The 13,090-nt window shown below is 38.3% G+C and overlaps 1 protein-coding gene across 2 annotated transcripts in view; it reads right to left on the minus strand.

Annotated features, from left to right (window-relative positions):
• Positions 1–13,090, minus strand: part of SERPINI1 (serpin family I member 1) — a 53,524-nt gene that overhangs the window by 39,571 nt on the left and 863 nt on the right. Inside the window, exon 1 of one of the 2 annotated variants that reach the window (XM_086618178.1) lies at positions 6,935–6,964. The exons of the other annotated variant lie outside the window; for it this stretch is intronic. The gene's annotated coding sequence lies outside the window, so the exon portion shown is untranslated. Of the gene's footprint in view, positions 1–6,934; positions 6,965–13,090 lie in introns of those variants that run through there. 2 annotated transcript variants of the gene reach the window in all.

Raw genomic sequence — 13,090 nt, forward strand, 5'->3', positions numbered from 1 at the left:
AATCTTTTTAATTAGCATGGCTTTGAAAACTAAATAGGCTAACCTGAATTCTTGTGCCTGTATATAAGATCCCAATTTTCAAGCTTTCCGCAGGTTGTCTGATTGTTAGGTCTAAATTAAGTAGGCAAGGTGGACAGCTGTATCTCAAAGCAAGGAATTTAGACCCAGTTTGTACCAACCAGTTCCATTAACACAGTCACAGCAGAAAAGAGATTTTAATTTTCAATCAATATAGCTCAGCAGAAAACTCATTAGCCAACAATCAAGCAGAATGCCTTGCCTCATACAGACCTCCTGGCGTTGGTGCAGCTGTGTGCAGTGTTGCCCAAAGCATGTACCTTTTTTTAGCTATTCACCACAGAACATTCATTCTATTAAATCCAAGCACACCCCAATGTGCGAACGGGCAAAAGCTCATGTCTAATCACACAAAGAATCCGTCAATCCTTGAAGAAGCACACAAAGATCAATTGTACACCTTGTAGAAACTAGACTGTACACCCCAGTCACCTGTGTCTCACCATCAGCTGAAGTTTATCACTGTGATACATGAGATACTGTTTAAAATTATGGCTAGTTCACCTCTTAAGAGGAAGGAAAGCAGGCAAGGTGGTAGAATTTAAAGGAGAAACATAAGCGTTCTTGTGTGATCTAATCTAGGTGGTCCTGCTCCCAGCAGGGGGATTGGACTAGATGATCCTTTGAAGTCCCTTCCAATCCCTAACATTCTGTGATTCTGTGTGTGAAATTACCCACCTAAAGTTCTTTTAAATTTTATTTCTTCTTTGTTCAAAGTCATCCAAGGCAGAAGATACAGTCTCAAAGCCAAGAACAACGCTCAAAGATGTGTCATGTTAAGCAGTAAACTGCCTGTGTACAGGCGAAAGCAGCTCAACTGTATCAAGTGTCCAATCCTGCTTGACATTCAATGGCATGGATTTCTGATTTCTGCCTAACGAGCAAACAGTAATCAGCTGAGACATCAGCTTCGTGCTTGTTTTCATAAAAATATAGGGAAGCCAGTTGCAGCAAACATCAAACCTTAAACAGGACACATAGCTTTTCTAGCTCCCAAAGTCCACAGTGACCGAGTTTATTAATAATAATGGACTAAAAGTTCACTACACATTTCTTCCCCAACACTAAATAAAAAAAGCTAAACTTTAAACAATCCAGTCTTCACTGCATATAGAGTTGTAATATTTGCATGCTTACTGTAGCTACTAAATACAATATTAATGATGTCAGACATGAGCACGCACTTGCCTAGGTAAGACTTAAATTTATGTCTCTCTATGGCCAGAAATTAATAGCCTAACATTTGTTTTCCCATGATTCATGGGGTTTCAGGAATTGTTATGATGTACTAGGAGGGGCAATGAAAGACCCAGTAAAATAATGGATTAAGAAAACTCTCAGTAGAGCAAGACTTGGAAACACACTCATCACAGCTGTAATTATAAGCCTGAATGGCCACAGCTGATCCCTAAGCTCAAACACTGCTTACACTCCCATCCAGTAACTCTGCATTAGGAAAAAAAAATCTTCGCTGTAGCCTTATTAAACAAACATCTCCTTGTACTTGTTTTAAAGGCTCTTCTTGTTTAACCTGTTCATAGAGAAAGAGTCAGACCATGACATTACAAAACAGAGCACCAACTACCTCGAAGTCCACAGGTTGTTGGTTTTCATAGGCCTCACCACCGTCTTTTTACTGAATTGTTTCAGGAAGGGAACTGCAACCATATTCACCTGCTGTTTGACATCTATTTGACCTCTAAAAACTGCTGAAATTATTTTAGCCAGGAATACATACTAGAAATTTTTCCCTGTAAAGTCCTGATCAAACTGTGGATGTCTCAGCGTATTTGGTTCATGATATTGCTAATGAATTGCCAAAGAGGTTGAGCTGGTCACTGCGAAATACAAGCAGTGCCTTGCAAACCCCAGGATTTTCTATGCCTAAGCAGTTTTCTCCCAAGCTTGACTGTGACAGTAGTCCAGCTATTAATTCTTTAAGGCAGGTGCTTATTTTTTAATTGGATTAACAAGGATGCGAGTTGAGGTAGCCAAGTACAAAAGTAATGTGGATTTAAAAGCTCAAATTTTGCCAGTTTTATTCCAGTCTCCATCTTTCATATCAACCATGGAGGGAGAAGAAAAAAGGAATTAAAATACTATTCTGATTCTGTGCTTATAGTGGATGGGACAAGAGTCGTCTCAAATTGTAGTAACAAAACGTCAGGCTGGACTTTAACAGTATTTTGCTGGCAAAGACAATGCAGCTCTGGAATAGGCTGCCTGGGGAGGTCTCTGGGTCTCCTCATATCCACTAGATCCCTTTAAGAAGGTTAGACAAGCACATCAGAAGCCATGTGACTTGGGAAAGTAGATAAACTAGGGAAGCAAGTTCCAATGTTCCTTGTATACAGCACACATTTTCTCCATCCTCTACATTCTGAAAAAGACACACGTATATACACACACCTACATCCCCACCCATATACATACTATGGCCCTGTTTTAAGAACCACAAAACTATGTACTTCTTAAACACGGAAAAACAGTGCTGAACAGGACTTTATCTACCTAGTGAGTAGTGATCTCATGTGGAAGATGCACGGGAGGGAAAGCAAGAGAAGACGACTATATAAATCTGCTCCCGAGCTACACTCTATGCAAAATGGAACTGTTAAGGGAAAGCCGCGAGAGGTCTAGGTTCGGTTCACTATCCAACTATGCTTTTATTTCAAAGGCCTGAATTTTTTTTTTTCCCCTCCCTTGGCTTGAACTAATATTACAAAAATATTTTGAAGCAACTCAGAAAATTTTGCCTGTTTAGCCACTCAATCCACTGGGGGTAAAAACTTAATTACACAACTGAATTCTGCATTTAATGTCCCAGGGCCAAGTCACCGTACGTTCACAGGAAGCATTAATAAATATAGTTTATCTCACTTTACAAAAGTTGTGATTACCATTTTTCAATAACTGATGCTATCAGCAATATATTTCTCATACCTTGTGAAATTGAACCAAGATGGCAATGCCTATTTGAATTTAGTTCAAATACCAGTTTATTCTGAACATGTTCTCTTTTTGTTCCTATATATAATGTCAAAATTCAGGGCTGGGTTTCTGAGAGTGCAGCACTCCAGGGTTCAGCTGAGAACAATCAGGAGCAGCCCAAGCACGTGAGATAACAAGCCTATATTCTGGTGCCTAAATGGAAGGTAAATATTCCAGGGTTAAAAACGAACACAAAAACCCATATGCCTGCTTGTTTTCAGAATCATTACACCTTAAAGACTATATGTAGAAACGGTCCTCTTTGCATTTCCATTACTGAAAACATGAGAAGTATTTAACAAGTTTCCTGAATGGAACAGAAAACATCCCAACACTATGTACTTCCAGTCCAAGACCTATTAAAGTCAATTGAAAGACTTTAATTCTATCATATTTTGCAAATATGAAATCTGCATGCACACATTAAAAACTTTCAGAACTTCCTACATTTTTTTTTTTTTTTTTAATGAAAAACGTAGTCTACTTGAGGAGGAGTACATAACCTTTCTGCAACCGCAATACAATGTACAATGTTGAAAGGCTCAAACTGAAGACAAGCATCTTTGATTGCTGAAACGGGAGGAATTTGGAGACAGAACAGACATTTTATTTGCAAATATAAGAGACTGGCAATAAAAGAAAAAAAGAAATGCTAAACTGCCTTGATCTGTAATAAGACAAAAACCATTGCCACGTGGTGTTTTTATCTCGGCAACCTGATGCCTTTGTTACAGGTTATTGGTATTCTGCTTCTGAACTGCCACTGAAATACCACCAAGCTGTCGGCTCCCACCCAAATCCTGACCTCACTGCATCTGTCTTGTTTTGAGGACAGAGGAAATAATTGTAAATTGGCATGTATCGCTGTAGACTAGCAAACCCTAATATTTCAATTACGAGTGAAAGTGAAGGAACTCCTACAAAGCAAACAAAATTGGTCACTTTTCTTGCCATACACACAACGGTTACAGTATAATTTAAACATATAAGCAAACTCTACAAATTGTGTGCTAAATCATCTTCAAGCGTAAGCCCTCCAACAAAACATATGTATCATCAGCCTTTGATACGCTCAGCTGAATGCAGAAACATTCTACCAGCTCATCAGGTAACCACCTCCAACGTACCAGAACACAGGAAGTCTAAATACCAACTTACACAGAACGTGTTAGTGGTTGCAATCCCTGTTAGCGTTACCAGATATATTCATATATCATGGGTTTTGAAAGGCATTTTTAACTCATAAAGGCTACTGCTAATATCATTATGCAAGGCGTTTTCACTAGAAAATTCAAAAACTTAAAACAGTGCTTCATCCAGCATATGCACACGAGATTAGCCCAAGGTTAAGTCTTGTGATTTTAACAGTTTTTCAGAATAAAAATATTCAGATTTTCACTCAAAACCAAGAAAAAGATCACATTCTCACAGAAATAGTCAATCTCAGGTGAATCTGTTTCGAGGCTACCACCTAACACTACTCAGGCCTAGAAATATTCTAAAACAAATTAAAAAATGTAGCAACAAGAAAAATAAGTGATTTCCCTAAGCATTTCCATAGCTTGCATAAAGACATCAATTACCATAGCTTGTCTTCTAAATTAATGATTCACAGTGATGGATTATTCATGCAAGTCGGCCAGCTGAACATTATACTTTGACTCTGGGGAGAAAGTATAGCATGTCTTAATTAACTATATTTTGTATAAGCCAGAAGATATTCAGAAAGAAATTATTTCTCTAGTCAACCAGGTAAAATGTAAGAAAATAAAACTAACAGTAATTTAAATATGAAAAAATCTTCAGTAGTCTCCATAATCTGTATTTAAAGTGAACTACCAAGAGCACGATGCCCCAAGTGAGCTCTGTCAAGCAGATCCGAATTGCTGTCTTGTTGAACAAACTGACTTCTGATCTACTCTAAGTGTGAAAAAAGATAGAAATTTCACATTAATACGCTGCTTCCTGACTATGCGCAAACTTGCAAGACATCAGTGATGGCACAATTTCTTGTTTCAAAAGGATACCAAGTATTTTCACAGCCTTGACTGAAATTCAATGCAACATTGGGTTTTTCTATGAGTGAATGATATGTTATCATCTCAAAAATTTTTTAAATGAATGCTGTATTGTAACAGCCTCCTTGAACATACATAACATTTATGTGTTGTGTAAGTCTATTGATTATATTTGCTACTTCAATCAGGACAGTGCAAAATACCTCTGCAATTCAAACAATATCTAGCATTTGCAATTGTTAGCATTCCAAGTGTTATTCGATCATCGTATTGAAAGATTTACAAAATAAAAACAGGAAGCCTATGATAAATGTTATCATTTATCCTTCATGTAAGTAAAACGAATTATCTAATATCTCTCAAAATCTATACCAAGCTGCTCTAGGACAGCAAAGACCACCATACCTGATGAATTATATGACCACCAGTTGCTTACATAGCTTTTATACAAATATATTAAGGTTGTTAAAAGTAATAATCACATTCAAATAGACCTTTATCTTTTAACAAATTAATACCTACATGCCTCACACTGATTACTGGATTTTATTTTATAAGTAGGAAGAGTCTGTTTTAATTTTATATTGGAGAAATACAGGTTAAGTATAGATTAAATGACTTGTCCATTACCAAATGATCTGAAAAACAAGCAAGCTTTTTTCTTCTTCCTTTAAAACTATCCTATCCATTCATGTAACCTTCCAAGACAATCCCAGAGTCTATGAAAGCAAAAATTTAATTTTGTCCTTGCTCTCTTGGTGCTTCAGTACTATTTCTGGGGATTTCTCTAAAGCCCTACAATTCTTAAGGAATTAAGTAATAACCGAAAGATAGGATAGTTACACAGATAAGGATTAGGAAAGCATGGTGAATATCAATTCAATTAGTCTCCACCAATCCTGAAATGACAAAGAGTGGGAACACATCACATGTCTGCCTCCATAGGGCTTTCACTACAGGTAAAGATGATACCATATTAGATCGAGCTCCTTGTAACAATTCTTGCATGCAGATTTGAATTTATATTGCTTTCCTCTCCTTCCAAATACAAGATATCCTAGTGTTCTTGTTGAGAAACACAATTCCATCACTTCAAGAATTTATTTTCATTGTGACTGAATGAAAGCTCTTCAAGCTAAAGGGTATTTTGCTGTCACTTCATGTATGAGGACCTAGAATCAGTTATGTCAAATTCACAAGTGTACTGTGTTTTGATATTGTATGTATAATATTTTCCTCCCTCACAGTCGTATATGAAAAATTACCAGTGGCATTTTTTCGCTGCACGCATATCATCCGCTCAAAATAAATCTACTTACAGTCAATTTGTTTCCTACCCACTTTTCACGGATATCTGCTCTGTATGCCCTGCTGCTCCATATCCCCCATAATTAGACATTTAGGCTTGCTTGTTTTTCTGATATTTATTTTTCTTGGTATCTCCTCATAGATCTAACATCCTGCTTTCTTTAGTATTTCAACACACGCACGGTCGGGAGAGCAGATGGAAACTGCCAGCTACAGATGATGCCAAGTAGCTTCTGTGCAACTGGAACTCCAAGAGCTCAAAAATCCACATGGGGCTTTGTGCTATCATGACATTTTCTGTGCCTCAGAGAGGCTGAGGAGGACTAATCAAAGCCACTCTCCTACAGGAAACTGAGAACATGCTGATTGTTGCATGCAGTGACCACATAGGTGACAGTGACTTGAGGAGCAGCATTCAGGCATGTGAGACTTCAAAACCTGTCCCCAGGAAGGAGGAGGAGAACACTTACAGATACAAAGGACCACAAACACTATTTCAGGCTGCTTAGCCCTATCAGGACTTCCATTAAGGGTGTTACCTCCTGACTTGCTGAATTCCCAACAGGTATTTAGAGATGCTCTTTACACATCTGACCCACTTGAGTTTGTCAGGTGAGGGGCAGGGGGAGACATGGGAAGAAGTTATTCCTCAGTCATCCTCTTGTCTCTGGCTTAAAAAAAAAAATATCTTTTTAAAAAGCCACTTCTGGACAAGTTCTTATGGGAGTGGGATATTTCACAGACTACTGTTATTTTCTGTTTGAAGAAATAGTAATAAAGCTACTCACACTTACTCTAAAAAGAAAGTCTCAGTTAGTACTCACAGTTCTCCTTCCTTACAACGGCGTTTTCAGACGGCAGAAGTAAGGAGGTGGGCAGTGTCCCTTGGAGATGAAAAGCAGCAAAGATTTGTATGCACACACTGCAGCACCACAGAGCACCACGGGCGCAGCAGAGGAAATGCCAGAGCATGCAGAGAGGGAGGTCCCCACGGTCAGCCCTGGGCGCTGAGCAAGGCTGATAAAGCAGGCAAGGGATGAAGAGGGAAGGCCCAATTCTGACTCGGAGGAATGACCTAAGGCAAAGGCAAAACATCCGTGCTGGACTTTCACTACATCAGTTATGGACAACACATAGTCTCTATCCTGAGATACTTATGTCCACATTACTGCAGGACAAAAATGAGATTGTAGCAACCAAAACAGCGCTGAATTAAAAAGGTTCAGCTCTGCATCTCCTGTGTTTACATCATAAGTGCTAAATAGCTGTTCAGCACCTTGCCTTACTTCTCTCAAGAGATTCTTGGCCACTACTGTCCTCTTCTTCCCAGCTCCTCAATTTGCAGACCTGCACTAACACCTCATTCAGAGGGGGAGAGCTGAGAGAGCAGATGCGTTCATGAATTCTGTGACTGGACTAATCACAGCCAGAGTCACAGGACGAGGTAAAACAAGATGGTCCATAGCACATGTAGTCGTGAAACAAGTTCTTATTTTTCACACTAAACCATGGAGGTGTAGCAGGCTTATAAAGTATTAAACTAAAAGTCTCTTCTGGCATCTACAACTCAAACATCATCTTTGTCAAATACGATCTGAACCTTTATTTTAGAAGCATGGAATCAGCTTTGGTTTTTTACTTTTTTTTTTTTCTAATAACAAAAACACCTGCTGCTTGTAATGTTACTGTGAATAAACAATCTTACTTTATTAAAGAGGTTTTTATTCACCATATGTAATTGCACATGCTTTCAGAGACAGAAGAGAATTACTAGTGTTTTAAAAGTCCACATCCAGTTTAATAAGAGACTAGTTTATTCCTCTTTAGTACTTGTAAGAATCATTAGACATCTTTCAACTCCCACTAATTACTTTGGTTTTGGCAGACATTACTGTTTCTTCCTCCTGCTTTTTTGCATAAATCTGAAATTAACAAGTCAATAAACTGACATATTTAAATAAAAATAACTTGGCTTCCCTCTCTTCTTCCTCCCACTTCTCATATTTCTCTTTGCAGATGAAAAGGTTATCATTTACCTACAGGCTTTACATATACTTCCAGCAATTTGGGTACGGACCAAGGCATCTTTCCTTTACATCAACAGGACCTCAAGTTGGAGACCTGATGTTACAGTAAGCTGTTCATGTTGTCTTAGGTTTTGATTAATATCTTTAAATAGTTATAGAAACTAGAGCAAACACTTTGAAAAAACATATCTGAGAAAGAAAACATGGGTTGCTTCAGTGAACTCAGATTGCTCTGTGAAGTACACAATCATTAAATGCTCCAAGAACTGCTTTAACTTAAATGCGGAAAGAAAAGCATTTGAAAAGGGCAGTTTCAGTGTACCAATTAAAAAAGATGTCTTAAATCTTTAAACCTATTTTCTTTCTAACTGCAACTTACATAAGTGAGATGCATGGGGAAAACTGGGGCAGCGAACATAATCTCAGACATAGAAACAGTTCCTGAAAAACGACGTTTTGCTATATTGTCAAGGAAGGAGGCAACTCCCAGCGGCTAAGTGATGGTAAGGAGTTCAGACAGGCTGTCCTTGGCAAAGTACCCACGCTCCCAACACTACCTTGACATAACAAAGTCAGTTAAAAAAAAAAACAAACGCATTCAAAAGTAGATGTCCAAGTTCTCCAGCTTACTTCAAACTTCTACAGGAGAATCAAGGGCTGGAATGGCATCGCTGCTCACAAAGTACCAGATGCAAAGGGCAACTAGTGGGCAAGTGTTCGGGCATATTATCTTATTACAAAGACAATTAAAGTGTCTGCTTTCCTGTGGTGTCTGAGCAAAATTCTCTGAATCCAGTCAGAATTTCAGAAGGAAAACAAAGCCTTAAGTATGTTATTCAAATAAGATAGAAATGAAATAACAGTTCTCCCTTCTCAGATGAGGAAGTCCCCCAAACACACAGCACGTGCAGAAACACGGATGACAAAAACAGATGAAAACAGAAGAGCACAGGAACTGAAGTCCTTCCAAGGCTTGGAGAGATGTATATTTAAGAAATCTCACTGCACATATGAAACAGTTTCAGTTTCAATTCCGACAGAATTGATCTTTCCAGAAAAGCCAATCATCCATTAGCTCCACCAAGTCATCACGGCTTTAGAATTGTCAGACATAACGCAGCAGATTAGAAACAGTTTGCATTATTAAGGATTATTTGTTTAGATGTAATGGTAATAGTAAAAGGCTGCAGGACTGAAGCACATAAATAAGTGGAAAGATATCTTCTGATTAATAAGCTAGCTATTTGGTTAAAACTGAATACAGTCACATGGTTTTAACTTTCTTTTTCTAGACAGTATATTACTTGTCATTATTGATTCTTCCTGAAAGAACAGTCTCAAGGTCTGAAAAAATATTTCTCAAGAATTATCATAATATTTAAACACTCAACTGAAGCAAAAATCTTTTACAATACAGGAGGTCAAATCTTATTAACCCAAAAGCCAGACACATATCTAACTCATTAGCTTGTACCAATAAGAAATTTTCTTTCTTCCCATCTCATAGCTACAGCTGCTCTGCAATGACTCTAAAAGACCAAAAAGGATGTGGATAACTCACACAGCCTTTATCACATTAGCTACAGTCTGCAGTTTTCATAATCATTAGCTTTGGAGTACATTAACCAAAGCAGAACATGACCTTACAGTTGATATTTTAATCACACCACGTAAGAACAATTCTTTATCATACATCCTTTATTAAGGCCACCGAACGAGATGACAATCAGAAGGACTCCGAGCACAAGCAGGCAGACAAGAACACCACTGTCACACAGCCGAGGCAGGCCAGGCGGTGACCACGCTACAAGAGGGTTTGTGCTTTTAACTGTAGAGTCACCAGACAGCTCCCAACACGGACCGCTGATGTTGGCCGGGCTGAGCGATCAACAAGAACTGGAACACGTGCACATGTACAAGACTAACAGAAAAAAGAAATTGCAGCTTTTAGTTTTAAAACAATGCTGTGTAGTGTAGCTTTACTGATTAGCAAAACGCACAGATTATTTTACCTAGGTTTATCTTTAGTACAATGTGCGATTACCTTCCTAGAAACAGAATTTGGGGGAGGGAAAGTGGAAAGAGATGACACGGCATTCTTTCAGTGAAGTCAGGAAATTGAAGATATTTCACACAGAAATTCACCCTCCTTGAATTCTCACAGTACTGTGTTGTTAGAGACCTTCTCCAACACAAATCCCCTTGCTAACGACTGTGCTAAGGTATTTAGATTATATACATACCCCTAATGTGCCCGATGCAGTTTACTTACACCCCTGTCATTTTGTACTGCTTTAAATACCAAGTGCAGAGGGAAAATAAATCCAAAACTTTACGGTTATTATTGAATTGTGGGATTAACTTTTTGACTTGAAGTGGCTAGCTACAATATCTCCAGCATAATTTTACAGAGAAGTTTAAAGAAAACATGCTGTTCTGTCAAGTCAATAATTCAATTCAGAAAGTATTTCCTTTCCTCCTGCAGGAATACATGTTCCATTATTTCCCCCTACTCCCAAGTTCTGCCAATCTTTTGTCTTCCAGTTCACAAGACTAGCAGTGCTCAAAAGACATGAACTAAACCCCCAAATTTTAAAGATATTTCCAAATTTAAGTTAACTACTCTGGTCTTTCATATATTTGAGGAAAAATACAAAGTTACCACTAATCACAGGTGACTATATAGATGTCTTTCCCTACCATCTGCCCATTATACTGACATGTAACCAGAGATACTGGCTGTATCAGAGACACGCAAGTGTATACAGCAAAGAAAAACAGACATTAATTTCTAAAGCCATGTTTACACACCAATTCTTAACATTATTTTGAACACATACTATAATTAAGACAAGGACAGCCTAAAAGACTGAGTGTAGGACAGAGGTACCCTATATTAATTCATATTCAGCCTGTGTTTTACAAAGATAGAATGACATATTGCCTACACAGAACATAGATTGTCAGAAATTATTTTAAAAGGCACAGCTACACCAAAAATGTGTCTTCATGGATGATGAGCAATCCAAAAACACATTTGAAATTTGGAAGAAAAACGCATTAGCTACGTTAATTGATAAAAGACTTTAAAGAGCTAAAAGTAGCTAGATGGTGATGTGAAGAATCCTACCAGCACGGACCCCTCTCCACTGCTACATTGTGTGATATGCAAGACTAGAAGCTGAATTAAACTATGCATAAACATGACATTTACATCTACAGAATAAATTTCAAAAGAGTTACTACAACAATATAGTGTTCCTAGAACTCTGCTAGACTACGTATGAACATACACATTCTTCCATCTGAGAGGAGGCAACGAGAGACCCAAGTCTTAAGAAGGAACGCAAAAACACCCTGTTGTGGTGTAACCCAGCTAGCAACTAAATGCAACTACACCAGTATGTTCAGGAATCAGCTTGAGCCAGCAGCACTGTAGCTAAAGCGTTCAGCAGGCCAACAGGCACGCAGCATATTGTGTGGTTTCAACAATTGATATGGAAGTAGATGTGGGACAACTTCATGAATACTTTCACGCGCATGTGAACAAATCATTTGCTGAAAATGGTAGACGGGGAGACAAAGTCAAATTGAATTTAAAAACCCAAACTCAAACTCAACTTGAGAATGCAAACATACAGGATAGACAGTCTTGTGAAGATAAATTTTGGAAATCCTGACTGCATTTAATAGCAAACTTTACATTGTCACAGCCTTTACCTTGTATTACCTCTGAAGTCGCCCTGTGTAATTCTGTGTAGACAACCCATACCTTAAAGAAAAAGCCAACAACCATTCCTCCTCCCTCCCTTGGTAATCATTTCTCATCACACTCAACCAAGCCACAGCAATTCTGAAAAATACAACAGACATAAAGTAGGAAAGTATGAATCCGGAGCAAGACCTCACTGCTTTAAAAAAAGAAAAAAAAGACAGAATCTGGAAAAGTATCACAAAATTGATGGTGGAGGATAACATACTTAGTAAGTCTTAGCACCTGTAGGACTGCAGTTTTGCAGATTTACTTCAAAACATACTCATTTCACTGAAAGGATAAAACACCATAGACATGCATTTGGCTCAATCTGTGCCATGACATTTCGGTAAATGTCTCTCACGTAAGCAAAATGGCATCATTTTCCACTAGATTTAAGTACTGATCACATCAAAAACGATGGAACAAGAACTGGGGAATCAGAGATATGAGGTGATTGATAATACACAATTCATAGACATCATGCAAGTTTTAAGTAGCCCTTTAATACATGTGGAGTATCTGATATACAAGGGATCATACACAGATCTAATTAAAACAAAACAAGGTGCTATGGGGAGGAGAAAACTCAGTATATGTAATAAAGTATAACAATCCAAGCGCTTTTCCTTCTCTCCCTCCCCCCCAGTGTTCTTGTTCACCTACACGAAGGAGATGGGGACTGGTAACACACATGGACATGTGCACATGATCTGCCCGTTCCCACAGACGGACATCCAAGTCTTCCCACTTTGCCATCTCATGGCTGCAGTAAGTCACAGCCAGCATTTGACAAATTTAATAATTTACCGATTAATTCACCTGCTTGCACTGGAATCCATGTGTCTTGTTAGCACAGGTAAGGCTAACCAGGGTTTTAAAGAAGGCAAGTTTGCATACTGATGCATCAGAAA

Source organism: Tauraco erythrolophus, chromosome 11 (genome assembly GCF_009769465.1).
Source record: "Tauraco erythrolophus isolate bTauEry1 chromosome 11, bTauEry1.pri, whole genome shotgun sequence".
NCBI classification, from domain to species: Eukaryota; Metazoa; Chordata; class Aves; order Musophagiformes; family Musophagidae; genus Tauraco; species Tauraco erythrolophus.